This window comes from Balaenoptera musculus, chromosome 5 (genome assembly GCF_009873245.2).
Source record: "Balaenoptera musculus isolate JJ_BM4_2016_0621 chromosome 5, mBalMus1.pri.v3, whole genome shotgun sequence".
NCBI classification, from domain to species: Eukaryota; Metazoa; Chordata; class Mammalia; order Artiodactyla; family Balaenopteridae; genus Balaenoptera; species Balaenoptera musculus.
Genome location: NC_045789.1, coordinates 136,045,714 through 136,073,452, shown reverse-complemented (window position 1 = coordinate 136,073,452; position 27,739 = coordinate 136,045,714). Strand labels below are relative to the sequence as shown.

General features: G+C 49.1%; 2 long non-coding RNA genes across 2 annotated transcripts; one reads left to right on the top strand and one right to left on the bottom strand.

Moving 5' to 3' along the window:
• The first annotated feature begins 4,848 nt into the window (after positions 1-4,848).
• On the top strand, positions 4,849-21,330 carry LOC118896168. The gene is made up of 3 exons (XR_005020100.1): positions 4,849-4,986; positions 16,503-17,891; positions 20,634-21,330. It is a non-coding gene; the product is annotated as an uncharacterized LOC118896168 (long non-coding RNA).
• On the bottom strand, positions 17,881-26,726 carry LOC118896169. Its single transcript, XR_005020101.1, has 3 exons — positions 26,645-26,726; positions 25,501-25,610; positions 17,881-18,481 (listed from the first exon to the last, which is right to left on the bottom strand). It is a non-coding gene; the product is annotated as an uncharacterized LOC118896169 (long non-coding RNA).
• Positions 26,727-27,739: the final 1,013 nt, after the last annotated feature.

The following is a 27,739-nucleotide window of genomic DNA, read 5'->3' as shown; positions in this document are numbered from 1 at the left end:
CTACAAAACCACTTACTGTGTCATCTCAGGTGGGTAGCTTAACCTTTCCGAGCCTCATTCCTTCACTCAGCTATCCTCAAGGCTGAGCCCTGGGGACTCAGGAATGAGTCAAACAGGCCCTTCCCTACAGGCCCTTCCAGTTTCATGGGAGAGGCAGCCAAGGAAACTGTAACAGGCAATGGGATCCTTCTGCGGCTGAGAGGCAGTGTGCCTAGACATCAGGAGGACTTCTTGGAGGAAGTGAGGTTGGGGCACCATTTTCCTCTTCTGTTAATTGAGAGGGCTAAATTAACTAACACTTTTTTTATTTCGGAGTAGAATTGTGTTTTAAACTACTTTATCATAAACGTAATACATGCTCCTGATGAAAAATTTCAAGAGAACAGATAGGTATTAGATGAAATGTCTCTTTCCCTGCTCATCTCTGGAAGGAACTAAGTACATTCCACAGTTTCTTGTGTAGCCTTCCAGAAATGTTCTATGTGCATGGACACCTACGTGGGCAAAACATGAAAAGCCCAAATAAATAATAATAATGGCTCCTAGCTGTTGAGTGTTTCCTACGTGCCAGCCTCAACAATGATGCTTGCTCTTCTCAATTAATATCTCTCTGACATATTTCTTCATCCATAATCAGCTTTTCAAGATACTGCAAAAGTAGCCTGGGAGGCAAGTGAATAAACATTTCCCACTGCCTTTCTCAGAATTGCCTGGATCCCACTGAAACCTCCCTATGATTGAGTTACTGTTAGCTCAATTTTCAGATGGGGAAACTGAGGCCCAGAAAAGCACAGTGGGGGTCTGAGTCCACACGGCGACCAGAGGCAATTCCATGCCCTGATTAACCAAGTGGGGCTCTGGGGCCAGAGGGAGGCCACACTGTCCTCAAGTCCTGGTTTCTGGAAGAGAGCAGGACTAAAGATAACCCAGGCAGGCGGGAGGCGAGTGTCAAAAGCCCCAGCTTCACTAGAAAGTGCAGGCCGGAGGGCAGGGCTGTCCTCCACCCGCAGGGGTCTGGGATCAATGCACAGGCCAGGCTCTCGGGATTCAGGCCAGTGTCCCTGCTCCCGCCCACCCAGGTGCCCACACATCCCCAAATGCGTCATTGTGGCTGCTTTGATTGTCACTGGCTGGGTGGCCCTGAGCCTGGGCAAGTCACTGGCCTTTCTTTTTCCTTTCTTTTTATTTTCCCTTTGTTTTTAAAAATTGAGGTGGGATTCATATAACACCAAATTAACTATTTCAAAGTGTCCAATTCAGTGGCATTTAGTGCATTCACAATGTGCAGCTGCCCCCTCTATCTCGTTCCAGAACATTTTCATCACCATCAAGGAAGACTTGCACCCTTGACGTAGTCACTCCCCAGCACCCTCCCCGCCAGCCCCTGGCGGCCACCTGTCTGCTCCCTGTGTCTATGGATTTGCCTCTCCTGGACGTTTCATACAAATGGAATCACACAATACGTGGTCTTTTATGACTGGTTTCTTTCACTGAGCATCATGTTTTCGAAGTTCATCCATGTTGCAGCGTGTACGTCAGGGTTTCATTCCTTGAAACAGATAAATAACATTCCACTGTATGAATAGACCACGTATACTGTTTATCCATCGTTGTCTGCGGACATCAGGGCTGTTTCCACCTTTTGGCTACTGTGAATAGTGCTGCTATGACACTGCCCTTTCTCAGCCTCTGTTCTCACATCCGGAAAATTCAGATACTAAAAGTACCACCCCCCTCCCCTCTCCCCACTGTGGGGGGGGAAGGGCAGTATAGGGGTAGGGGATTAAGAGGTACAAATTATTAGGTATGAAATAAGCTACAAGGATATATCGCACAACATGGGGAATATAGCCAATATTTTATAATAACTATAAATGGAGTATAACATTTAAAAATTGTGAATCACTACGTTGTACACCTGAAACTTATAGAATATTGTACAGCAACTATACTTCAATTTTTGAAAAGTTTAAAAAAAAAAAACCTACTTTGTGGGGTCCTGGGGAGGATGAAATGAGTTGTGGATGTAAAGCATTACCTGGCACGCCGTGACACTCCACTACAGCTTCTGTTGGGTGTTTACTGCACAACCTAACATTGATTGAGCACTTGCTGTGTACTGTTCTCAGCACTTACCTGTTTTCAGTCATTTATGGACATGTTTTCCATTCATTCATTAATTCCTCCAGCAACGTTAGGAGGTAGGTCTCAGTGATCAATTCCACTTTATAAAAAAACTAGGCCCAGGGGAATTCCCTGGCGGTCCAGTGGTTAGGACTCGGCACTCTCACTGCCGAGGGCCCGCGTTCAATCCCCGGTCGGGGAACTAAGATCCCACAAGTTGCGTGGTGCGGACAAAAACAAAAAATAAAAACAAACTTTAAAAAACAAAACAAAACAAAAACTAGGCCCAGAGAGGTCAGCTAATGAGCTGCCTGTGGAGGCAGGATCTGAACCCAGACCACGTGACCCTGAAGCCTCAGCTGGTCTACACTCGTGGGGGGTTGACACAGCTATCCTTAGTGACATCGCCTCCCAGCTGGGGACCGTGAGACACTTTCACTTTCTTTTTTCCCTTGGGCTTTCTCTGTTCCACATCTCTGTAAGTGCTTGATTTGTTTTTTTTGTTTGCTTTAAATTTTATTTATTTATTTATTTTATTTTTGGCTGCGTTGGGTCTTAGTTGCTGCGCGTGGGCTTTCTCTAGTTGCGGCGAGCGGGGGCTACTCTTCATTGCGGTGCGCGGGCTTCTCATTGCGGTGGCTTCTCTTGTTGTGGAGCACGGGCTCTAGGTGCACGGGCTTCAGTAGTTGTGGCACGCGGGTTCAGTAGTTGTGGCTCGCGGGCTCTAGAGCGCAGGCTCAGTAGTCGTGGCGCACGGGCTCAGTAGTTGTGGCACACGGGCTCAGTAGTTGTGGCTCACGGGCTTAGTTGCTCCGCGGCATGTGGGATCTTCCAGGACCAGGGCTCGAACCCGTGTCCCTTGCATTGGCAGGCGCATTCTTAACCACTGAGCCACCAGGGAAGTCCCGCTTGATTTGTTTTTACAATGAGCAGATCATAATTTTGTAATCGGAAAGAATCAGGAATGATTTTAGATGCTGGCATGCTATATGTTATGTGAGAAGAGCTGAACCCCAAATTCCAGGTACAGCTTGATCTCAACCGTCTTGAAAAGTGTACCGGAAACACCCGGTGTGAGGTGGGGAAGGCCTGTTTGCCAACATATTAATAAGGTTTGTCTCTGGGGGTCTGGATGGGGTGATCACGTGATTTTTCATATGAGTTTGGTCTCCTTCTAGCTTTTCCAACTTTATTTTGATGACAAACAAGTATCGCTTTTATATTCAGAGAGAAAGTGATTCTAAAAACAAAAGACAGATTTTCTCGGCTGGGACCCATGGGTGTTTCTGCTTTGGGTCCCGCCAGGCAGGTGGGTTTGATCTGCTGGGAACAGTCCAGGGAACTCATGGGGAAGCTATCAGATGGGGGTTCCAGCGTCGAGGGACATGCCCAGGGACTGCCAGCCTGACGCTGCCACTTGTCACCTCACCCCCGCCCCAGGGATGCAGAGAGGACACTGCAACCCCAGGGCCTCACGCTCAGCACCTAGAGCAGGGGCACCTCACCCTGGGCTGCCCACCCATCCCGGCCACCTTGCCTTTGCTTATGCACTGCTCCCACCTGGCATCCCCTCCCCCCTGCATTGTCCAAACCCTCACTCTCCTCAGGCACAATCTGCGAGACCCGGTGGAGCATTAAACAGAGCCGCCCACCTCTGAAGGTGTTTGTCCTGGCTGCGGTGGACGAGGTATGTCCGCAGCTCTGTCCTTCCTACCTCCTGGGGAGACAGTATTGCCTGTCCTGATCACGCCTGTGTTCCCGGGTTCTGGAACTGGGTCCGGCACCCAGGAGGTGCTCAGTGCATGCTGAATGGATGGTATTGTCCTATTCTTATTCTAGAATGGAGACATATGAGGCCCAGGGAGGTTAAGCAACTTGCCTAAAGCCACACAAGCAGAAGGATGCTGGCCGATGGAGGCTGGACTGTCACATTTGACACCAGTGCTCCTGGACCCCACGCCTGCCCTCCCTGCTCTGGGTTCTGATTTCCAGGGGGAGCTGGTCCTCGGTGATGAACAAAGGGCTTTCGTGAAGGAGATGGGCAGCAGCACCGGAGGGCCGGAGTTGCAATCCCAGTTCTGCCACATACTAGCAGTGTGACCTCGAGCAAGCTTCCTGACCTTTCTGTGCCCCCCCAACAGTTTCCGCATCTGTAAAATGGGTACAGCAGTACTACCCACCTTGCATGACTGCCAAGGGGAGCAAGTGAACCATGCGTGGACCAGAGTATGTTCCTTGTCTTATTCAAGGAAATTGAGCTTCTTAAGGGGTCAGCTGAGCTGCCGGGCAGAGCAGGGCACCCTTACCCATCGCAGCAGAGGCTGTTGGATTTTGGGCTGTGTGGTGGCAGCCAGGCCTCCTCCCATCGTGAAGTGGCCATTGAGCCCCTCGATCTGACCGGACATCTCCGTAGCTCTCTCTCTCTCTCTGCGTGACCCACACTTGAGTCTGGAACCCCCATACCCTCACATGCCCTGATTTAAAGTGACCTCCCCCCCCAGAAAAAGAGTTAGTCAAGCCGCCCGACAGGGTTGGGGACCTCTGCTGTAACCAGGACGGCCAGAGAGATGGCTAAACCCGTAATGACAATAACAGCAGGGTCAGAGCTGCCAGACTAATTCCACCTGGGGGAGTCCAGAAGCTTCCTGGAGATGGTGTCATTCGGCAGGGTTGCGACAGCTGGGTCAGAGTTTGACAAGAGAGCCGAGAGGAGAAAGAAGACTTCTCGGCCGTGGACGGGACGGGGTGTGCAAAGGCAGGGAGGGCAGAGGACGCTGCATCTGACCCCACGGCCACCTCTGCTTTGGCAGGACACCCAGGGCTGGCCTGACCTAACCCTGACAGCAGCTGCCAGGAAAACAGGTCAGAGCGGGATGGACCCTGGCGGCTTTGCACGCGAGCTTGGCTGGGACACGCAGCCCGAGCGGAGGAGGGGGTGTGCTGTGCAGGAGTGTGTGACCGTGCTGCTCCCCCGCCTCCCGGGGGCTGTTACTCCCACCCTGATGTCCAGGCCTCCCAGTGAGTTTGCAGGCAGTCGCGGCTGGCTGGCCGCTGGGGGGGGGGGGGCGGGGAGCGGGAGGGCTGCCTCAGCGCCTGCAGCGTGGGCGGGAGGCCCTTCCCTGCTCAGCTGTCCTGACGCAGCACCGCCCAGGAACCGGCCCGGCCTCCCGTGCGCTGGATCTGCCGCTTCCCGAGAGGGGGAATGGGCCCAGTGCGGCCCCTCTGAGCCTCTTTCCCTACAGCTCTGCAGTGAGCTTCCAGGGAGATTAAAGTTTGAGAAAGTGCATGTGTTTATTTATCTTTTTAAATTTTAACTTTTTGGCCACACCATGCGTTGTGCAGGATCTTAGTTCCCTGACCAGGGATTGAACCGGGGCCCCCTTCTGTGGGAGAGCGGAGTCCTAACCACTGGACCGCCAGAGAAGTCCCAGAGAAAGTGCGTTTAAACACGGGAAGCTCATCTGCAGAGGACCGTTGTTGCTGTTGCTACTATTATTATTACTTTGTTAGGCTTGACCCACGGGAGGCTGTTTCATTCAGTGGGAGAAGTCAGACACATCTGGATTTGAATTCCAGTTCTGCTTCTGGGCAGCTGTGGATCTGGACGGATGACTTCTTTGAACCTCAGGTTCCCCGTCTGTGAACATCTAGCACGAGTGCATCCCTAGGCTCTGCGGTGGGGGGGTGGCCGGCCTCCGGGAAAGGCCAAGGTCAGCGCAGGAGGGCAGGGCCCGTCTGGGGCAGCTCCAAGTCAGAAGCAGCGTCCTCGCGGTCCAAGGCCAGGCCACTGCCCTGGCCTCCCGAAGCCACCCCTGCCCCTGCTCCCTCCCTCCCCCCGCCAGTCTGAAGCGCTAACTCTCATAACCCCTCACCGGTGCATGAACCCTCGCATTTCACCTAGAAGATGCTGTCAGCACCCCTTATACAGACAGCACTGTTGAGCTACTGCCGTGGGCAGGCCCCATGCCAGGCCCACGAGGCCACAGGCCAGGGGACACAGACGGACAGCCGCAGGCAGCGCCCTCCACCAAAAGGCAGGCGGGAGGGCCGGGGGCTTGGGGAGGGGTCAGGCAAGGCTTTCCTGAGGCAGTGGCCTTAGGTTGGGCCTTGGAGGGCCCCATGGCCCCCCCATCACCACTTCTCAAGTCCAGGTTCATTGTGGGTCCCCAGGGCCCAACGCACGCCTGGGGTTTGGGAGGGCCCAGTGAGTGATCGTGGAATAAATGAATGAGTGAGTGAATGAGACAGGGTGGAAAACCTTTCAGTATCTTTATATCCGGCTCAGAGTTCTTCCCAGGGAGAGAACTCAGCTCTGGGAGGTTACTTAGTCGGGCCTCTTAGGTGGTGATGGAAGCGTCAGGGGACGTTTGGTGACTGAAGGGTGGACAGTCCCCCTTGGCTACCAGGCCTTCCCCTCACTCACGAGGTGAGTGGGGCTCTCCCCAGTCTCGACGGCCCTCGCTGTGCTGTGTGGCCTCAGGCCATCCACTGACTCTCGGCCTCAGTCTTCCCACCCATGAGATGGGGTTGTGGCCGCAGTGTGCCCAGGGCGCGCACGGGTCTCTGTGGGTGGGAAGGTGAGCAGACACAAGGCTGCGCTCCTGCAGGTTCTTGGTCTGGGCTCTCTGGAGCCCCAGGCTCCGTGGGCGGGCTCGTGGGGCATCCAGAGCAGACAGCTCCCTTTCATTCACTCTCCCGGGCACCCCGGTGCCAGCTGTGCTGGCTGCCGGCACCCTCTTTAATTATCGTGTCTGTCCCCACACCCAGAGTGGCCCATCCGCCTGAATGCAGTCATTGGGGCCCCCTAAAACCTGCAAACAGCTGGACTGTTGCCACCAGAGAGCCTGGCAGGGCCTGGGTCAGCCCTTCCTTCCAGGGGAGGTGAATGAGAGAGACAGACAGAGACAGAGAGACAGACGGAGGTGGGGAGGGGGGGAAAGGAGAGAGATGGAGGTCGGAAGGCCCACAGACAGGGCCGGAGACAGAGAGAGAGACTACGGGGTGCCTGGGGGTGGAGGTGGGGTGTAGGCGGGGAAGGGAGGAGGGAGAGGCGGCCTGGAGAGAAGAGCCTGGCCACCAAGGGTTGGGCAGCCCCGCCAGAGCACACGGAAGCCTGGGCAGCTGCTGGAGATGGGGAGACCCCCTGCAGCCCACCAGCAGCCCCCTCCTCCCTGTTCCCAGCCCTGTCCCCAGCCGTGGAAAACCCTTACACTCTCTCTCGCTCCCCAGCAAACACACACGTGCCCACCGACACCCTTCATGCACACACGGCATTCACACGCTCACACACACTCACCATCACTCACGACTGCACGTGTGCCCGTGCTCAACTCAGCCCCGCGTACACATGGCTGGCATGACCTAGGGCTCCCGTCTGCCGGGGAGGTGAGAACAGACCAGGCAGGCGCATGCCTGGGACTCTGTCCCCTGAGGCTGCTGGTGCCGCGGCCCACAAGTACCCCTGATCGCCGGGAGGGGTCCTGAGACCTCCTAGAGCTTCAGCAGGGTGGACGTCTGCCTGCAGGGGCTGCACAACCCCTGCTTCAGAGCTGATTCTGCCTCCCCCCGCCCATTCATTCTGCAACCCAGACGGGCAGCCAGGGCCCCAGCCTTCAGAGAGCCTCTACGCAGGGTTTCTGCGTGGTGGGCCCACTGCCTTGTGCGACCCTGCAGCTCCCTGTTGGTCCCTGTGTGACATGCAGCTCCTGGTTTACGCTGGACACCAAAAATCCACTCCCAACAGGATGGTGGACGGAGGATCCGTGGACAGCCTCAGGGGATCCGGGGAGGGGCGGGCAGAAGGGGCTTCCCAGGACAGCGGCACGGACACGGCCAAAGGAGCAGTGCCCATCATCCACGCTAAAGACGTCCAGACGTGGACGTCCATCTGAGTGCGCCGCTGCCGTGGTCCGTACCTGGCCACCCCTCTCTGCCCTCTGCCAAGTTCAGGGCGGACCAGAATTGCCGGGTTGACCCCATCCCACTAGCCCTCGACCACTGACAGCTCAGAATATCCTGCCTTGAGTGGACAAGTGAGCTCTCTCACTTCTATTTTGATTAATCATATTTGTGAAAATGGATTTGTAACAGTTACAAAATCCGTGCAGCAGAACAACTCAAGATGAACAGTCAGTGAAGAGGGTTCCCAGTGCTCTGTGCCTCGAGAATCACAAGATAAACTCAAGGCTGTCATTTGGGTACATTCACAAACTGTTTTCCTACATTTACTTTTTTAAACCGTACTTTTAATTTAGGTATAATTCACAAAACATAGAATTTGTTATTTTAAAGTACTGTACACAGTTCGGTGGTTTTTGACATATTCACAAGTCTGTGCAACCACCACCACTGTCTAATTCTAGAACATTTTCATCACCCCCAAAAGAAGCCTTGTACCCATTAACAGTCACTCCCCATTCCTCCCTCCCCCAGCCCCTGGCAACCACCAACCTACTCCCTGTTTCTATCGATTTGCCTATTTTGGACATTTCTGATAAAGGGAATCATACAGTCCGTGGCGCTTTGTGTCTAGCTTCTTTCACCGAGCATCAGGTTTTTGAGGTTCATGCACATCTTCATGTGTGTCAGGATTCTGCGGGAATACTATCCCAGTGTACGGCTAGCCCACATTTTGTTTACCTATTCATCTGGCAATGACTACTTGGGTTGTTTCAAACGAACTGTTAAGATACATTGTTTCAAAATTATTTTGGAAACAGTGTGCAGTTGACAACTCTCCTTTCTTATTTTCCCTCTCCTGAGGTCAAGTCCTTCCTATGTTTAAATGTTTTTTTCTTTTAGGAAATAATGGTGACTCTAGAGGAAAGTCTTTTTTTTTTTTTTTTTTTTTAATTTTTAAAATTAATTAATCTATTTATTTTTGGCTGTGTTGGGTCTTCGTTTCTGTGCGAGGGCTTTCTTTAGTTGCGGCAAGCGGGGGTCACTCTTCATCGCGGTGCGCGGGCCTCTCACTATCGCGGCCTCTCTTGTTGCGGAGCACAGGCTCCAGACGCGCAGGCTCAGTAATTGTGGCTCACAGGCCTAGTCACTCCGCGGCATGTGGGATCTTCCCAGACCAGGGCTCGAACCCGTGTTCCCTGCATTGGCAGGCAGATTCTCAACCACTGCGCCACCAGGGAAGCCCCGAGGAAAGTCTTTTTTTATTATTTATTTTTATTTTTTGGCCTCGCCGCATGGCAAGGCGGCATGTGGGATCTTAGTTCCCCGGCCAGGGATCGAACCTGTGCCCCCTGCCGTGGAAGTGTGGAGTCTTAACCACTGGACCGTCAGGGAAGCCGCTAGATGAAAGTCTTAAACAAAATGTCCTTGGTGGGGAGAAACAGAGTCAGCAGCCCTAAATGGACTCCCAAACCTTTTCTCCTCCCCTGATCGGGAAGCCACGGGGCTGACGAGCCTGCAGATCTTGTTCCGTGGTGGCATTACTGATAGCTGACACGGGATGCCTTCCCGTTTCATCAGAGCTTCCTTGCCACGGTGTTTTCAGGAATCTGCGTCTGGGTGGAGACGGCCATTCCCAGCCTGTGGGGAAACAGACATTCTCTGTGGTCCTCCTCCCCACCCTGGAGGCTGATCTGTGCGGGGCAGGGGCTGGGAGGAGGAGGAGGAGACGCGATTATAGCCACTGAGTCACCAAGATGTGGGGAGGTCAGGCCTGCACTTTCACCTGTGTGCCTTGTTCCCTGCCTGAGTCTTGTTGGCTCAGAATAACAAGGAAGGACAGTTGTCAACTGCATACTGTGCACCCGGGATAAGCTTAGGTCCCAGGTATCTGGGATCGGGCTGGAATGGTGGGAAGGTGATAAGGAAAGTAGCTCCATTGGATGTGTTGACAATTACACGTACATAGAGTTTATTACAAAAGCAATACAATAAAGCACATCAACATTTTTTAAACAGGAAAAGAAAGGGAATTCCCTGGCGGTCCAGTGGTTAGGACACAGCACGTCCACGGCAGGGGGCACAGGTTCGATCCCTGGTCAGGGAACTAAGACCCCACAAGCCGGGTGGCACGTCCAAAAAATAAAATAAAAAATAAAATAAAATAGGAAAAGAAAGAAAAAATTCACCTCTCATCTCACCCCAGCAGGAGCACACTTATTTGCATTTTGCTGAACTTTTAATTTGCCTAAGAGAAAAACAAGATTTAAAAAAAAAACACTTAAAAAAATTATAATAGCCTGATGTTGTGCAACCATCACCATTATTTGTTTCCGCAACTGTTTTCATCATCCCAAACAAAAACTCTGACACACTGAATAATAACTCCCCACTCCTCCCTGCCCTCCACCCCACATAACCTCTATTCTACTTTATGCCTCTGTGAATTTGTCTATTCTAGGTATCTCATATAAGTAGAATCACACAGTATTTGCTCTTTTGTGTCTGGCTTATTTCACTTAGCATGGTGTTTTCAAGGTACATCCATGTTGTAGCATGTGTCAGAACTTCATTCCTCTTTATGGCTGAATAATATTCCATCATATGGACTGACCATGTTTTGTTTATTCATCTGCTGATGGATGCTTTGGCTGCTTCCATCTTTTTGGCTGTTGTGAATAATGCTGAACACTGTTGTACAAGTATCTGTTTGATTCCTGCTTTCACTTCTTTTGGGTACATACCTAGGAGTGGAATTGCTGGGTCATCTGGTAATTCTGTTTCACTTTCTGAGGAACTGCCAAACTGTTTTCCACAGCAGCTGCATGACTAAAGGCCATTTAAAAAAATTTATCTTTAATATTGTTAAGATATCAATACTACCCAAAGTGATCTACAGAGTCAGTGCAATTCCCACAAAGATCCCAATAACATTTATTATAGAAATAGAAAAATCCATCCTAAAATTCATATAGAATCTCACAGACCCTGAATAGTGAAAACAATCTTGAAAAAGAACAATGTTAGACGTCTCACACTTCCTGATTTCAAAACTTATTATAAAACTCCAGTTATCAAAACAGCGTGGTAATGGCTTAAAGACAGACATGTAGACCAATGGAATAGAATAGAGAGCCGAGAAATAAAACCTCGAATACATGGGCAAATGATTTTCAATAAGAGTTTCAAGAGCATCCAGTGGGGAAAGGACAGTCTTTTTAACAAACGGTGTTGAGAAAACTGAATATCCACATACAAACGAAAAAGTCGGACCCTTATTTAACACCATATACAAAAATTAACTCAAAATGGATCTAAACATAGGCCTAAAATTATAAAACGCTTAGAAGAGAACACTGGGGAAAAGCTTTATGACATTGGATTTGGCAATGATTTCTTGGATATGACACCAAAAGCACAGACAACAAAAGAAAAAATAGGTACATTGGACTTTATCAAGATCAAAAACTTTTATGCATCAAAGGACACCATCAACAGAGTGAAAAGACAACGCATGGAATGGAAGAAAATATTTGCAGATCATACATCTGATAAGAAATTAAAATCCAGACTATATAAAGAACTACTACAACTCAACAACCAAAAGTTCCCAAACAACTTGATGTAAAAATAGGGAAAGGGCTTGGTAGGTTTGATCTTCAGGTCCCACCTGGCTCTGAGCACCCTGGCTTTTCCAGTCATGGAGGCTTCTCCAAGAAGGAGGCAGCTGGCAAGAAGGAAGCCTGGACTTTTCCAGCAGGCTGAGTGCACCTTGCCCCCACCCCGGGCAATGGGCTGGAGGCTTTGAAAGAAAAGCGAGAACCCAGAGAGAGCTAGTGGGCTCCTCTGCCTGCCTCTCCTTGACTGGCCTGGTTCCAGCTTCCCCTGGAGGACTCTGCACCCCCCCCACCCAGCTGCGGGAATGGCTCTGTCACCCTGGCAGGGGAACCAGCCCTGGGATCTGAGCAGGGCTCATCAGAGCCGGGTGGCTGCCTCAGCCTCCCTCCAATACGGGGTGCCAGCTCCCTGGGAAGCCATCTCTTCAACAGCAGGGACACCAGACAGGGGCCCCTGGTCTCCAGGTCAGGGCAAACGAGGAGCTCATTGGAGGTGAGAGAGACGTGCGGTCCTTTCTGAGGTCCCTTCTGGTCACTAGCACTTCAGGTTTAAGCCAAGAGGAGGGCTTGTTTCTTGGATTTGATGTCAAGAAAGTAGCGGGTGGTTTGGAGAGATGCTTGGGATGGGCGATCCTAGGAGTGGCCGGACGGAAGCTGCAGCAGCAGGAGAAGGAGGAGGGGTGACTCGAAATAACAGCACGGATGCTGGCCGGCCGGTGAGCGCCGCGCCCTCATCGCTGTCTGTTGCTCGTCTCCACCCACAGACTTCTGCAGAGTCCGCCTCTGCAGAGAGGCCTCCCTGGCCACGTGGCTGCATTCCCCTCCTCCCTGTGGGTCCTTCGCTAGCACGATAGGTCCACTTGAGCAGCACTGTGTCCCCTGCTCTTTCCTTGGTGCCTACAGCAGCGCCTGGCGCCTAGCAGGTGCTCGAGAAATACACACCTGAGGAACGAATGCATCCTGTGAAGGGAGTTTACCTTCAACAGTTTTTTCAGAGAGGCTGTGTAACTCCTCTGAGAGCACACAGCCAGAAAGAGGCAGGGCTGCGATTTGAACCAGGCCTCTTTCCAGGAGTCAGAACCTGGGAGCCCACTGCCGGGCTGGGTGGTGTCTGCACGTGCTTCTCTCTGTGCAACGTGACAGGACATCCTGTCACGTGCGAGCACGTGCACACGCTCCCGGGAGCCGAGCCCTGGGATTGGCAGGAGGTTCTGTGCTGTCCTGGAGGATGATTGGCCTCCTCCTCCCCCCTGCTGAGGGTTTATTCCTCCAAGCCTGGCTTAAGCGACACCTCTTCTAGGAAGGCTTCCCTGGGTGTCCCCAAGTCCCCTTCCTCCTCTAGACAGTTCTAGAATCTTGTACAAAGTCCTGCTAGGGCGTCCGTCATGGCGAATCACAAGTACAGCAGAAAGACTTGGGGCAGGTCTGCCTGGATTAGAATCTGGACTTGCCAGTAGCTGTGGGACCCTGGGCATATCACTTCGCCCTCCCCCTGCCCCGCCAGCACGGCTCTCTCACCCGGACAGTGGAGACACTGGTACCCTCTCTGCCAGGGCCGCCATAACACAGGACCACAGAGACAGGGCTTAAACAACAGAAACTCATGTTCTCACAGTTTTGGAGGCTGGAAGTCCAAGATCAAGGTGAAGGCAGGGTTGTTCTGCAGCCTCTCTCCTCAGCTTACAGATGGCTGTCTTCTCCCTGTGTCTCCATATCACCTTCTCTGTGTGTGTGTCTGGGTCCTAATCTCCTCTTCTTATGAGGACACCAGTCCTATTGGCTTAGGGCCCACCCTAGTGACCTCATTTTAACTTGATCACCTCTTTAAAGGTCCATCTCCAAATAGAGGCACATTCTGTGGTACAGGGGGTTAGGGCTGCAGCATCTGGATTTGGGGGAAACACAATTCAGCCCTTGGCACGGCCCCTAACCTGACCCTCGAATTCCCTATATAATGCCCCTGACAAGGGGTTTCCCTGCCTTGGCTTGCACACCTCCAGTGATAGGGAGCTCTGTACCTTCCCAGATGATAAGTGGTGGTGGTGACTTCTAGCGGGTGGCCGCCATCCTTCTGAGCAGCCCCGTGTGGAAGCTAATCCCTCTGGCCCTGGAGGAATGGAAAGTGCCATCTCACAGTCTTGAACAATTCACAACAGGCTGGTTTCTCCCCAAACAGTGAGAGAGCTTGCTTGTTTTGGAAGACAAATTCAAAGGCAGAGACCTGTTGGTGGAGTTATCTGTGTTTTGTTATCTGCCTTGAGCAGAAGTGCTTTGGAATACCCAAACAGCATGATGCCTTGTTTGCACAGATAAATGTCAAGTCTGCAGCCAAAGGAGGTTATAAAAGAGCCACCTTGGGAGGAGGGCATGGTTTTAGGGGCGGCCACTGCGAAACTGCAAATTATTTTCTTCCCCACCCAGATGAGTTGGATTGTTCTTGTGTTATCCTAGCCAGATGGCAAAAGGCTGCCACCAGGGACGTTCTGATAGTCTTACGCGATTCAGTTTGGCTTTAAAAATCCATTCTCAGAGCTCAGCAAATGAAGCAATTTTTTTTACCCTGATGTCATTCTATTTTTACTTAAAGTTTTTTCACATTATAAACATCATACATGTTTTTTGTAGATAGTACAACAAAGCATAAAACAAAAATTACCTTTAATTCCATCTCCCAGGAACAATCGCTGTTAACATTTTGATGCATTTCTTGCATTTCTCTCTCCCTTTCCCTCCCTCTCGTCAAAGAATACAAAAATTAAAAAAAAAAAGATTGCATTGTATCTCGTATACCCACTAGATACGACAGATAGAGCAGTGAATGAGACAGACAAGGGCCCACCCTCTTGGAGCTCAATCTAGAGGGAGACAGAAAATAAACATATAAATGAACTTTCAGGTTGTCTCCAATTTTTCCTCTGTTGCAAACAATACTGCATTGAGCATTCTTATAGCCAAGGGCCTGAATACACACATGCTGATTGCATAAAGATAACTTTCAAAAGGTGGAATTTAGGAGACAGGATGTTTTCCATTATTAAAAAAAAAACAAAACAAAACTGTGATGGTCATCTGTATGCATATTTATATTAGTAGTGTATGGATATTATCTGATAAATACCTCTTCTGCCTGTATTAGACAGTTTTCTATTATAGATCTGTAGATTCTCTGGATTAGAACAGATTTTGCAGCTTTCCTGCCTAGGCTAACCCCTCACTCCTCTCCTTATGTAGCTTTACGTACCTCTAGGGACAGAGAGCTCATTCTTTCCTCTGGCAGTTCATTCCATCTTTGCATGGCGCTGTCCTGGGACACGTCCCCCTGTGTTGAAATGAAATGGGTCCTCCTGGGCTTCCACCACTGACCCTGGTTTTCTTGAGACCGTGCAGAGCAAATCCAGGCCTCATTCTTGCACCAACCCTGCTGAGCCCAAGGCTAGCTCCACACAGCTCCCACCCCCTGCTGAACAGCAGTACCTCTCTGGGGATTCCACTCAGGGATTGTCTCACCTCCCCCAGGGAGCCTTCCCTGACCAGCCCTCCCTTGAGAGCCCCATTCCCAGTCCCCGCTCCTCCGGGGAAGCACTGGCCTCTTTTCCTGCCTGCCTCCTTCTCTCGCGGCTTTAGCTCCATCTGTGCACCCCCCGCCTCTCCACTGCCCTGGAAGGGCTTAGAGGTGAAGTGGGGAAGATCAGATGATTAAAGACAGACGTATCAGGCAAGGATTCCACCCTGGGTGCCCTGATCTCATTAACGCAGTAATTGATCCATTGAATCCAGGCCTCACTGACTCATAGGTTGATTTCTCAATAGGGTGGTTGGTTTATTCATTCGTTCATCTAGTAAGTCTTGACTGTGGCCTTTTTTTTTTTTTTTTTAATTTTAGTGAGGTATAGTTGATGTACAATGTGTTAATTTCTGCTATACAACAAAGTGATTCAGTTATACAGATATATATATTCTTTTCCAGTATGGTTTATCCCAGGATATTAAATATAGTTCCCTGGGCTCTACAGTAGGACCTTGTTGTTGACCCGTTCTCTATACAGTAGTTGCACCTGCTCATCCCAAACTCCCACTCCATCCCTCCCCCAACCCCCTCCCCCTCGGCAACCACAGGACTCTTCTCTATGTCTGGGAGTCTGTTTCTGTTTCGTAGATAGGTTCATCTGTGTCATATTTTAGATTCGACTGTGGCCTTCTTGAGCCAGGCACCGTGCTGCGCTTTGGGGACCGGCATGAACAAGACAGCTCTTTGATCCGTGAAGCTCACCCTCTCAAGGGACAAGACAGATGCTAAATAAATGGGGAAAATCCAACAGGGCCGCGAGACAGACAGCGGTCAATAGCGGCAGATCCCAACCCAAGGAGGAACGGCTTAAGCTCAGGCTTGCAAGCGACAGAAGGGCAGCCCCGCGAAGATCAGAGGAACAGCCCATGCAAAGGCCCAGCGTCCGAGTGGGCTCGGCATGTGCCAGGCCCAGAGGGAAGCCTGCCCTTGAGCGAGCTGACTGGCGGCCCTGCCTGAGGAACACGTGTTTTGCCCTTAACAAATCACCCCCTGATTCCAAGGGGCTGCCGACGGGGAGGTGCCCCGTCTCCAGCCACACGCAGCGCGCGTGTCTTCCTGGAAACCGGTAAAGGCAGCGCCCCCAGCTCGCAGAACCTCCTCCCAGAGAGGCCGCAGGGGCGGGGGCTGAGCCGAGGGAAGAACAGGGCCGCATTGTGAGCGTCCCACAGGCCGCTGTGGCCAAACAGAAGGCCTGAGTGTGTCCAGGGCGGGCAGGCGGGAGCTCAGAATTGCTCAGGGAGCCCTCAGTCTCCAGGCCAAGTGCGCGGCCAGGAAGAAACAGGTCTTTATTACAGGGAGGCCCGGCACGGCCTGAAACGGAGGACACGTCGGGCTGTCCATCTGCAACCTTCCCGAGGCTTCACAGGGGTGGGGACTGGACACAGAGCCACAGGCGAGTATAGACACAGTGAGTCTACATTTATGATCCACAGGGGGGTTCACACACACACACACACACACACGCCTGGCTCCCTTCCCTCTGTTGCAGCAAAAAGAGAAGTGAAGTCTTCCCTTCCCTGAGAACAAGGAAGATAAAGGGAACAATAAACAGGCTAGAGAAGAAACATAACCTGGCCTGAAAGAGTTAATCATGTTGCAATGTAAATAGAGGTGAGACTTTTCTTTCTTCTTCTCCCGAGAGCAAGGAAAGCAAAGGGAACAGCGAACAGGCTAGAGAAGAAACATAAGGTGGCCTGAAAGAGTTAATCACTCCTTGGTTTACTTTAACATGTTGCTAATTTGTAGTACATAGATTTGTACTTTACAAAGCTAACCTCACTCCCTGACACTATGTGATTTACATTCGGTACCCATCACCCCTAACTCTGTGTGAGTTACATCCCCTGCCTCTCACCCCCTAACCTTATTATGTCCCTGCACTTACATTCTATATGCCCCTGGTAAGAAATCACCCCCTATAGGTTTTGCATTTCAGAAACAAGGTCACTGGCCAATAAACCAGAGGCAAACAGACACAGTTACCAGACTGCCGGACCCCAATTACCGGGGTGGCCTGACGCCAGCTATGACTGTTTTGAAATAATGCAAAGGAAAGGAAGAATGCAAGACCTTCACTACTTTGCTCCTTATCCTATACCCCGGACTTCGAGCCCCACATATTAAATCTTCCCTGATTCCCAAGGAGGGAGGGCACAGCTCTGGAGGCGCTAGCCTGCTGTGTCTTCCCTTCTGCCTGGCAGAAAAATAAAGCCATCTCTCTCTTCCTCCCAAATCCCTGTCTCTATTTCTGTTCGGCCTCGGTGCACAGGGAAGCCGATACTTCGGCAACAAAATGGGGGCTTGTCCGGGGTCTGCTGGCGGGCAGGCAGCCCCGCAGGGCCCCTCGGCTTGATCGGAAGCTCGGGGATATCTCTCTGCACGCCAGGCTCCTTCGGGAGAGCGGAGGGTTGGAGGGTTTCTCTGAGGCCGGATCGCCAGGGACTCCCTGCCGCAGGGCTGTGCCCCATCACACCCGGTCTGTCGACTCGGCGGCGGAGCTCCGAGGCTGCGGCGGAGGACGGGGGAGAGGCTGACCTAGCAGCTGCCGAGGCTCCTTTTGCCTTGAGGACACCTTCTCTTCTCTTGGCCGCGCCGGCCTGCACTTCCACTCCGAGAAAACGCTGAATATTGGAGCATCAGAAAGAGGGCGAACGGAAGTCTCGACGCACCCGTCAGCACCTACGGTGAGTCTCCCGGACTGCACTCCGTGACCTTTGACGGTCCCCTTAAGGGGAACTTCGGTACCAATTTGAGGATTTCTCTGCAAAGGGAAATCCTGATGTGGAATGCTCCCTGCAAAGGGAGATTCTGATGTAAGACGCCGCTTTGGGGCAACGGTCCAGGTCGAGTGGGACTCGGAAATCACGTTTGGGCGGGTCTCCGCCATATGTTTCTCTTTTTCTTTTTTGAGCATCCCTTTGCTGTTTCCTTTTATGGTTTATGTTTTATGTGTGACTTCCAGCTGATGAGGTGAAGGTTTATGTTTTGATTTGAGCGTGCTAATATCAAACGTCTGTTACCAACTGCTCGAGCCAAAATGGGAAGCACTTCCTCTAAGGTTCCACCCACCTGGGAACACTTAGGGAAAATTTTGAATGACTGGTGGACCTATAGCTATGATCCAATGACAAAGAAAAATGGCCTGAAAATGGGTCTCCTACAATTAGATCTTTATTGCCACAGGATGGGAAAAATGGACTGAGGTTCCCTTATGTTCAGGACTTTATGCCCCTTTTATTATAATCCTGCTGTAGGTAGCTCCATAATCAAAAGCCTGAGGAATCAGAAAAAAAAAAAAAAAGAAAGAAAAGAAAAGAAAAGAAAAGAAAAGAAACAAAAGTCTCCTGACATTCTAAATGATCCTCTTCTAACTTCTCCCAACTCTCAGGGGAGTGGGAAGGTTCCCCAAGTCCTGCAAGTTCCCTTACTTCGCATATTCTTCTGATCAAACTAACTAAGACCGCACCTCCCCAGAGGGACAACCCCTGCTGGGACAACATTTTATCAGCCAGTCTGCCCCTGTTATCAGAGCCAATTTGAGCATTATCTGGTTTAAATTTTAGCTGTGAAACCATGACCACAGAAAGAGAAAGATGATTTTTGACAGTATGGCCACAATATTCTTTAGACTCTGGAGAAAACTGGTTAAAATAAAACTTTTCTTAAAAGTGCAAAACCAGTTCCTTTTGCATGTGCAATTAGAAAAAGCTAGCTTGTTAAAATACTTTTCTTCAAAATTCTGACCCTGAGAGAACAAAAATACGCCTAGGACAGAGCTTGAAGTTAACTCTTATCGTGTCCTTGAGCTACAAACACAGCCCACTTTGCCTGAGACTTCAGCCTTGGGTTAATTAGTAGAACTTCAAGCCAAGAAAAAAAAAAAAAAAGAGGCAAAGAGACATTTTAAATCTCAAGTGGAAACTATGAGATCTCTGTCTGTCTGGATATCTGTGTATGTCTCAGTATATGTTTCTGTCTTTGGATAATATTGCTGAGGTTAATTTGTAAATGAGCTCTATTTAATTGGCTTAAAAGAAAAGTAAGCGCTTACAAATCAAACAATTCTAAATACAAGAAAAATTTCAGGTTCATGTGACCTGGGAAATATTCAGTATTAAATTAATACCTGGTATTAATGTTTGTTTGTTAATCTAATTAATATAGACATGTCTTTAGAGCCATCAACATTAAGTATAATACTTTATTGTGCCTAGGTTTAATATAAACTAAATAAGATCTTATTATATCTGTTACAAATTTGTCAGCAATGAAAATAACTCGATGTGAAGAAATTTTAAGAAAAAAAAATTGCAAATGAGATAAGAGCTTTGGGTGAACTTTTTAGGAATACTTATGTTTTAGGAATATTTACTTAAGAATGATCTCTCCAGATATTTGACAACTTGAAAATTTAGAGTTGTGCTAAATTAAGTTAAAAGATGGAAGTTATTAAATAACTAGGCCATTTCCAAATAAAATAAGATACTGAAACATTAATTACTGAACATTGGCTTCCTTGTACAGAGAAACAAAAGGTTTAGAACTATTAAAAAACGTGTTTGGTGCCACACTGAGATAGTTTCTATAAGAAAGCACATTCTTTAAATGTTATTATTTGGATGTACATTTACCAATCTACAGAGTGCTGATATAAAGGACAGTTCATGGTTGCTTAAGGAAAGTAGGATGTGTGTTTTTAGTAAAGAAGGTATGAGGAATGGAATTGCATTTTATTAAGGGAAAAGGAAGTAGGTCTGATTTACAGGTGGCTGTTTCTGAATGGGAAAATAAAGTGATGGATACAGAAAGTGATAAAAAAGGTTTGTGGAAAGTGGACCCTGAGAAAAGAGTTTTATGCATGGTACAAGTTTTCTTAAGGTGTTGAACTGCTTTGGATGACAGATTTTAAGCTTCTTTACCTTTTAAGTGATCAGTTCGATATTTGCCTTTAAATCTTTTATTGTCACTTTGGCTAAGTGAAAAACAATTGTTTCACAGCAATGTATGATCTTATCTGACTGAGTGTTCTAAACCCTTTTGTTTTTTTGATAAAACTTCCCAAATCAAATTGTAATGAAGTTTCTTTGACCTCTAGCTAACTTTGGGGTGCTTCAAAGGGCCTCTGAAACATCCCAAAGAGAGATGTTACACTAATTAGGTTCATTTGGTATAAAATTACATGGGAAGTGTTGTCAAATGTGTAATAAATCTTCTTAGGTTATATTGTATGGTAATTGTTACTAATATAGATATTCTAGAAATTATATGGAGTTTCAAAAAAATTCTGATATGTCCTGGTAAAATGTTATCAGTCATAATTCTAGTTATTATCTTAAGCGTCATATGTCACAACAGTAACCAAGTTACCTTGTAAGTTACATTGTAATCAGATTTTTAAGCTTGCCATACGTCTTTTGTCATTATAGACACTTACAGTTTCACTCTGAAGCTTTTGCAAAGATGCTTCCTCTTCAAGAAGATTTATAAAAAGGACTTTTGGATAAATACAAGTTTCTGACTTTCAGACCATAATGCTAAACTGGATATAAAGAAGCTCTTCTCCTCAAGCTACTTATGGTTTACAACAATTTGGTAATTTACACCTACGGGTAAAATTAAAACATTTATTTTTTCTCTCTATCTGCTCCCTCCAGAGATTGGAAACTCTTAGGTCCCCAGCATCTTTATCAGATAAATTAGGAAGGCTACCTCACTAACAGGTACAGAAATCTCAAGGTATTTTCGGGACCTTGAAAAGGGAGGAATTCACCTAGATCTGGTAAGCGAAATCTGTGACAAGCCTTTGGTGTGACTTTCCTGAGAGGTCTTTTAAAAGTTCAGTCTGAGACTCCTTATAAAAGTTTCAGGAAGCAAAAAGCCTAGATGATAAATTACAGTTATATAAATCATCAGGCCAAGTTTATTGAGACCAGACTGAAATTTGGTTCTCTCTCTCTGTTAAGAGAACAAAGTTTTCTTGGGATGCTGCTTTAATAACAGACTATGTAAATTTCTTTGCCTTTAAGTGATTTACATTTGCTTTTAAAATCTTTTGTTACTTAGGTAAAGTAAATAAGTACTATTTCACAATGATCTATGAAGATCATGGCACACGTAAATAAAGTTCATTCTGCTTCTAAATTAACCTCTCATTGTCAGACTTTTGCCATCCTGATTGTCCTTAAAACATGAAAACAGGGGTTTCCCTGGTGGTGCGGTGGTTGAGAATCTGCCTGCCAATGCAGGGGACACAGGTTTGAGCCCTGGTCCAGGAAGATCCCACATGCCGCGGAGCAACTAGGCCCGTGAGCCACAGCTATTGAGCCTGCGCGTCTGAAGCCTGTGCTCTGCAACAAGAGAGGCCGCGATAGTGAGAGGCGTGCGCACCGCGATGAAGAGTGGCCCCTGCTCGCCGCAACTAAAGAAAGCCCTCGCACAGAAACGAAGACCCAACACAGCCAAAAATAAACAAATTAATTAATTAATTAATTTTAAAAAAAACAAAAAAAACATGAAAACAGTCTACTCCTAAATCAGGGAATTTAAAATGGGTAAACAATAGCTGTAAATCAAACAGTCAGGGCTATGGAAAATCCAAGACGGCTGCTTGGCTTTTTCCGGCTCCCTGATAAACCTTATTTTTTATTTGATGGGATAAAGCCTTCCCTGGTTGCAGGGTTAATGCCCTCACAATGAAGAAAAAAAATTCTGTTTTACTGAATATTAAATTCTAGTTTTGTTAATTAAGGTCTGTGTTTACCAAGACTCACTTCCCAGATAGTTCCTTGCAGTTATGTTATATTGCTAAAAAGTTTAATTGAATTATTAAAGGACACTCTAAGTTTGTTTCTAAAGCTTATCTCAGTAATTTTTCTTTGGATGAAGATCAGATACCCCACGACCTACAACCAGGGGATTATACATACTGGAAAAGACATAATTTAAAGGACTATCTCCAAACTGGATGGAAGGACCCTTATCAGGTACTCTGAACTAGCTCATACACAGTAAAACTAAAGGGAATTAACTCTTGGATTAATTTCCACTCACAAAGCGCCCCTGCACTGGACTGGCCTATAGAGAGGATGGCTGACCTCAAAATCACCTTAAAACAACGCTGAAACAGAGGAGAAACTACACTCACACCAGGATGAGAAAAAGACAACATCAGAAGTAGACAGCTTACCCAAGATCCTGGACCTGACTCATATGCTCATTTACAATGTTTTCTTGACTTCTTGGACCTTTGCATATGAATCAAATGTTTTTCTATCATAGGCAGGATGCTATGCTAGTTTTAAAAATCAATCCAATTGTTGGGTTTGTGGCCAATTACCTATGTCTAGTACTTCTGGGTTACCTGAGTGGATTTCTCCACTCCAAGGCTCTAATTGGCTGACTCTTAGGAAATTTATCTTAAAAGGAAAATTATAGTCATGTTCAGGCCACTATTGATATGACTAGATGAGATCCCCTCCCCTGACCAATTAATAATACCTGCTCTGACCCTGACCATAAATATGAATTTTCCTCTATTACTCAAAGTTCAATCAGAGCAACAAGCAAAATTTCAGCCAAGGAATAAAACCTCCCACAATTATGGGATGGATTTATGTAACTAACACCAGGCTATGGTAATTTAAGGTTCAAGGCTCCTCTAAAGGCTGGGGACAATTAAATCATACTAAAGATAATCAGTCTAGTAACACTAAAAAACTGGGCTGAGTACCTTACGGACAATGCCAATATATAATTTCCCTGAAGAATAGGGATTGGTACAGAACAGACTAAGTCAGACGACCTGGGATATACTGGGCTGCCCCTAATGGAAGTTCTTGGCTGAATTCTTACTTATGACTTTATTAATACTGCCAGCTATGTTATTTGTATTTTGCCTATTTCCAAAAATTTATTGTTTCTTATGTTACCCAGTGTGTGACCGAGCCTCTGATAAAATGATGATATATAGTTCCATATGAGATCAATGATTGCAATAGTCTAACTCTAGATATAAGAAGAAGCAACAAGAGGGAATACTGTCCTGGACCATAAGATACTAGGAAGACAGGTGGTCCAGAGACTTTTGGATACTAGTAAAGGCCTAGTCCAGTAATAGCCCATGGAATGGCCTATCAGCAAAATCTTCACCAGACCTGGAAAGGAGCATTCCTAACACCATGGGACAAAATGGTCAGGAAATGCTCCAAACCATGGTTGAAACTACAACCATAAAGGGGCCCTGCTGACTGAAAACTGACACTTGCCATCTACTTCTACAAGGATTAAATCATGAGCTGTTGTAGCTGGTGACCTTCAACACCCTCTACAAGGACTTCAGGGTGGAGAGCTGAAATGAGGGACTCTGTGCTCTGGGAAAAACTGACAGGACAGGCTTTCAGATAGTTAACTAATTTCAGGAGAAGATCTTACGAGCCCCAATTCTTGCATCTTCTCATACCCAGAGAAACACTGACGTCATGAATGGTGACACTATGGTGTGATTTTAGGCAAGTCCTTTTATTGCTAAGAACTTGAGTTTTCTGAGCTGTTTTAGATATGGGATGCCACCGGCCAATTTCAAAACAATGTCTGCTGACAGCTGGTAACTGCAACCTTACTTCTTAAAGGTCTCCTCTTGTAGCTATTACACTTTGAGACGATAAAATTGCTTTAGACCATATGTTAACGAAAAGAGAAAACACATATGTAGTGACCAATAGCTCCTGTTATTTATATATTAATACCACATCGAAGGTTAAAACCTACTTTGATGAAACTAGATAACCAGCTACCTGGCTACAAGTCTCCCCAAAGCACCAGGCCTAGACTGGGTTTCAGGCTTATTCTCCTAAAAAGAAATGAGATCTATTTTGTCTATTAATGTTTAGGTTGTCACGCCTCCAAATACTTCTAACAGGGTCTGTTACACCTACATCAATCAAACTGGGCTAATAGAAGAGGACATAAAATTATATATATCACCAAATGGCTCCATTCCTTTAGACAGGGTAACACAAGCACTGACTCTATCTAGATCAGGATCAAAATTACTACCAAATGTTACATGGCTCTTCATCCTGCTTGGGCCCCCAGCTACAATAATTCTTTTATTAATCTTTGGCCTCTGTTTTATAAACTACTTGCTAAGTTCTGTCTCTTCCAGATTACAATAGGTTCACATCAAGATAATGATGATGCAAAGATTCCAGCCATTTCTCAGAACAGATCCTGCCAAAACAACAACAGAAGTCACCCTGGGGCCCTTAATAAGACAGGGCGAGAGCCCTGTGACCCCAACTAGGTAGGGTCTACTAACCCCTTGCCAGCCTGAGGAAGCTGCAGAAGACAGACCGTCGTCCCTCATCCTCCCAGTAAAGATTTCTTGGGGTTCACGTCTCTCAGGGGGGATTTGAAATAGGAGATAGATGGGCCCCTGGGCCGGACAGCTGGTGTTTGTCAAGTGGAGCAAAACTGAAGTTTTGTCCTCAGCCAGACGAGAACGACGCCCGTTTCCCTTCCTCCATTGATACGGAGGGAATGAACTAGCAGTGGGGAATTTGTTGCAGCAGAAATAGAAATGAAGTTTTCCCTCCCCTGAGAACAAGGGAAATAAAGGGAACAGTGAACAGGCTAGAGAAGAAACATAACCTGGCCTGAAAGAGTTAATCACGCCTTGGTTTACTTTAACCACTAATTTGTAGTAACTAGATTTGTACTTTACAAAGCTAACCTCACTCCCTGACGCTATGTAATTCACATTCGATACCCATCACCCCTAACTCTGTGTGAGTTACATCCCCTGCCTCTCACCCCCTAACCTTATTATGTCCCTGCACTTACATTCTATATGCCCGTGGTAAGAAATCACCCCCTATAGTTTTTGCATTTCAGAAACAAGGTCACCGGCCAATAAACCAGAGGCAAACGGACACAATTACCAGACTGCCGGACCCCAATTACCGGGGAGGCCTGACGCCAGCTATGACTGTTTTGAAATAATGCAAAGGAAAGGAAGAATGCAAGACCTTCACTACTTTGATCCTTATCATAGACCCCAGACAGCGAGCCTCACATATAAAATCTTCCCTGATTCCCAAGGAGGGAGGGCACAGCTCTGGAGGCGGTAGCCTGCTGTGTCTTCCCTTCTGCCTGGCAGAAAAATAAAGCCATCTCTCTCTTCCTCCCAAATCCCTGTCTCTATTTCTGTTCGGCCTCGGTGCACAGGGAAGCCGATACTTCGGCAACACCCCCTCCTCCCTCCCCTCGCTCAGAGAGAATTTCTAAAATCCTTACTTGAAAGGTGCTGGCTGGTGAATAATGCCGACCACGTGAGGGCCTCTGTGCCCCGGGGCTCAGGTGCTCTTCAACAATCCCATGAAGCAGGTGCCTTCAGAAACGCCACTCTGCAGACGAGGAAACTGAGGGTCAGAGAGGGTCTGGGACTTGGCCGGGTTCACAGCTGGTAAATGATGGACAGGGATGGAACCCAGGCCTGTCTGAGCCCTGTACCCATGTATTTCACCACCATGGGGTGCGTGTGTGCACGCACGTGTGTGTGTCTGGTTGTTCCAGGGGGCATTCAGAAATCCGACTTGGTCAGGACGACACGCAGGGTGGGCTTACTCCCTGCAACTGTCGGGGAAAAGTACCCTCTAAGTGCCCCCTGTCAGTGACCAGAACAGAGCGCCTGCTTCAGTCTGGGGCATTTCCTTCATGGGGTCAAGGGTCTGGGGAGCTGGGTCAGCCCCTGTAAGGCTGGTGGGCAGGAAACGGAACAGAGCCCTGGGGGGCGGGGGGGGGGGGGGGGGGGGGGGGGGGGGGGGGGGGGGAGGGGAGGGGGGAGCCTGCTGAACCTCCCCACCCTAAGGCAGACCCACCCACCAGGGGAGGGGGATCCAGTGTTTATGGGGCTGTAACCCCCTCACAGTTCACTGGCCTCTGACCGGGACCCTCCCCCCACTCACCCCCCATCCCCCGTCCTCAGAGAGTCTCTCAATCAAGTCCACCCCAGTCCGCCCCGCCCTTCGCCTTGTTTAGAGCTCCCCGGGGACAAATTCCAAGGCCGCTGGGCCCGCCCCTTCTCTCCCTCGCCTTCCGCCTCCCCCGACTTTGGACTTGGCACTTTCAGGACTCTCTCCGTGCCTGTGCTCCTGCGGACGCTCTGCCGGCATCCATGCCCCGACTGCTCCACCGGGAGGGGGAGGGGGAGGGAGAGGGGGAGGGGGAGGACCCCGCCCGAGGGTCCCGCCCCTCCGCCCGGCCCCCAGGCCCTTGCGCTTCCCCTGCCCAGTGCTGGTCACAGTGGGGATGGGTGACTCTGCTGTCCCACTCCTGGGCTGCTCCCCTCCCAAGGGTAGGATGGGGGTCCCATTACTCCGGCTGTGGAACAAATTACCCCAAGACTTCATGACCTGAAACCACCACTTCTTAAACTCACAGATTCTGTGGGCTGGGAGTTTGGGCTTGTCTGGGGCCTCAGCTGGAGTCACCTGGAGGTTTGTTCAGGTCGCGCGGTCGATGCTGGCTGTCCAGTGGGCCCTCCACGTGGGCTAGCGGGGGGGGGGGGCAGCACCCACTTCAAGATGTAGCCGGTCTGGGACTTCCCTGGCGGTCCAGTGGTTAGGACTCTGCACTTCCACTAAAGGGGTTGCGGGTTCCATCCCTGGTGGGGGAACGAAGATCCCACCTGCCATCAGCCAAAAAAAAAAAAGGTGCAGGGGCGCTCCAAGGGGTGGGGGGCATGGATTCCCCCGACTGCTTGGTGGGAGCTGTGTAGGGACGGTCATTTAGGAAGATACAGGGCCAGCCCCCAGCAGGTTCTCAGGACGTTTCTGCTGCTCTGTTGAGCCCACATAGCCCCGCTGCAGCTTCCAGAAGAGGAAACTGAGGCCCAGGGTACTCGCTCAAGGCCCTCAGGTGTAGGACGCCAGTTCCACTGCAGGACACTGCCTCCTAGTGGCCAGAGGCGGCACGTCCAGGAGCCGAGGCCTGAGAGCCTGCGTGGACGGGGGGCGTGGACGGGGGGCGGGGGCGGGGGCTGGCCCTGCCCCTCCTGGACCAGCGGGCAAACTCTTGAACCTCGTCAGGTTCCGCAGAGTGGGGTCAGCGCACATTTATGTCATCAGTCTCGGTCATCCTGGTGACCCTCCCATCAGTGACATCCTTAGAGATCTCCACTAGAGGCAGTGTGGTACAGACTGGACCTGCTGAGTGGCCGTGGGGTGACCGGATGGTCACAGGGTTAAAGTCCACTCTGACTTATTTGGGGAAGCCATCAGTGACTCCCGCGGTCCCCAGGATAAAGGCCACAGTCTTTGAAGTGGCTTGGGAGGCCCCACCCACCCCCATCCTCCCCCTCAACCTCAAATTGTCAAGACCCCAGAGGTTCCCACCACTTGAAGTCCACCAGCAGAACAAGAGGCCCAGGTTCTGCAGGCCTGTGGGAGCCAGACCAACCGCCCAGCTGCAGGTTCCTTGCTCCCATCTCGTGCTTAGCCTATTTTTTTTTCTTTTAAAAATGTAAAATGCAGTT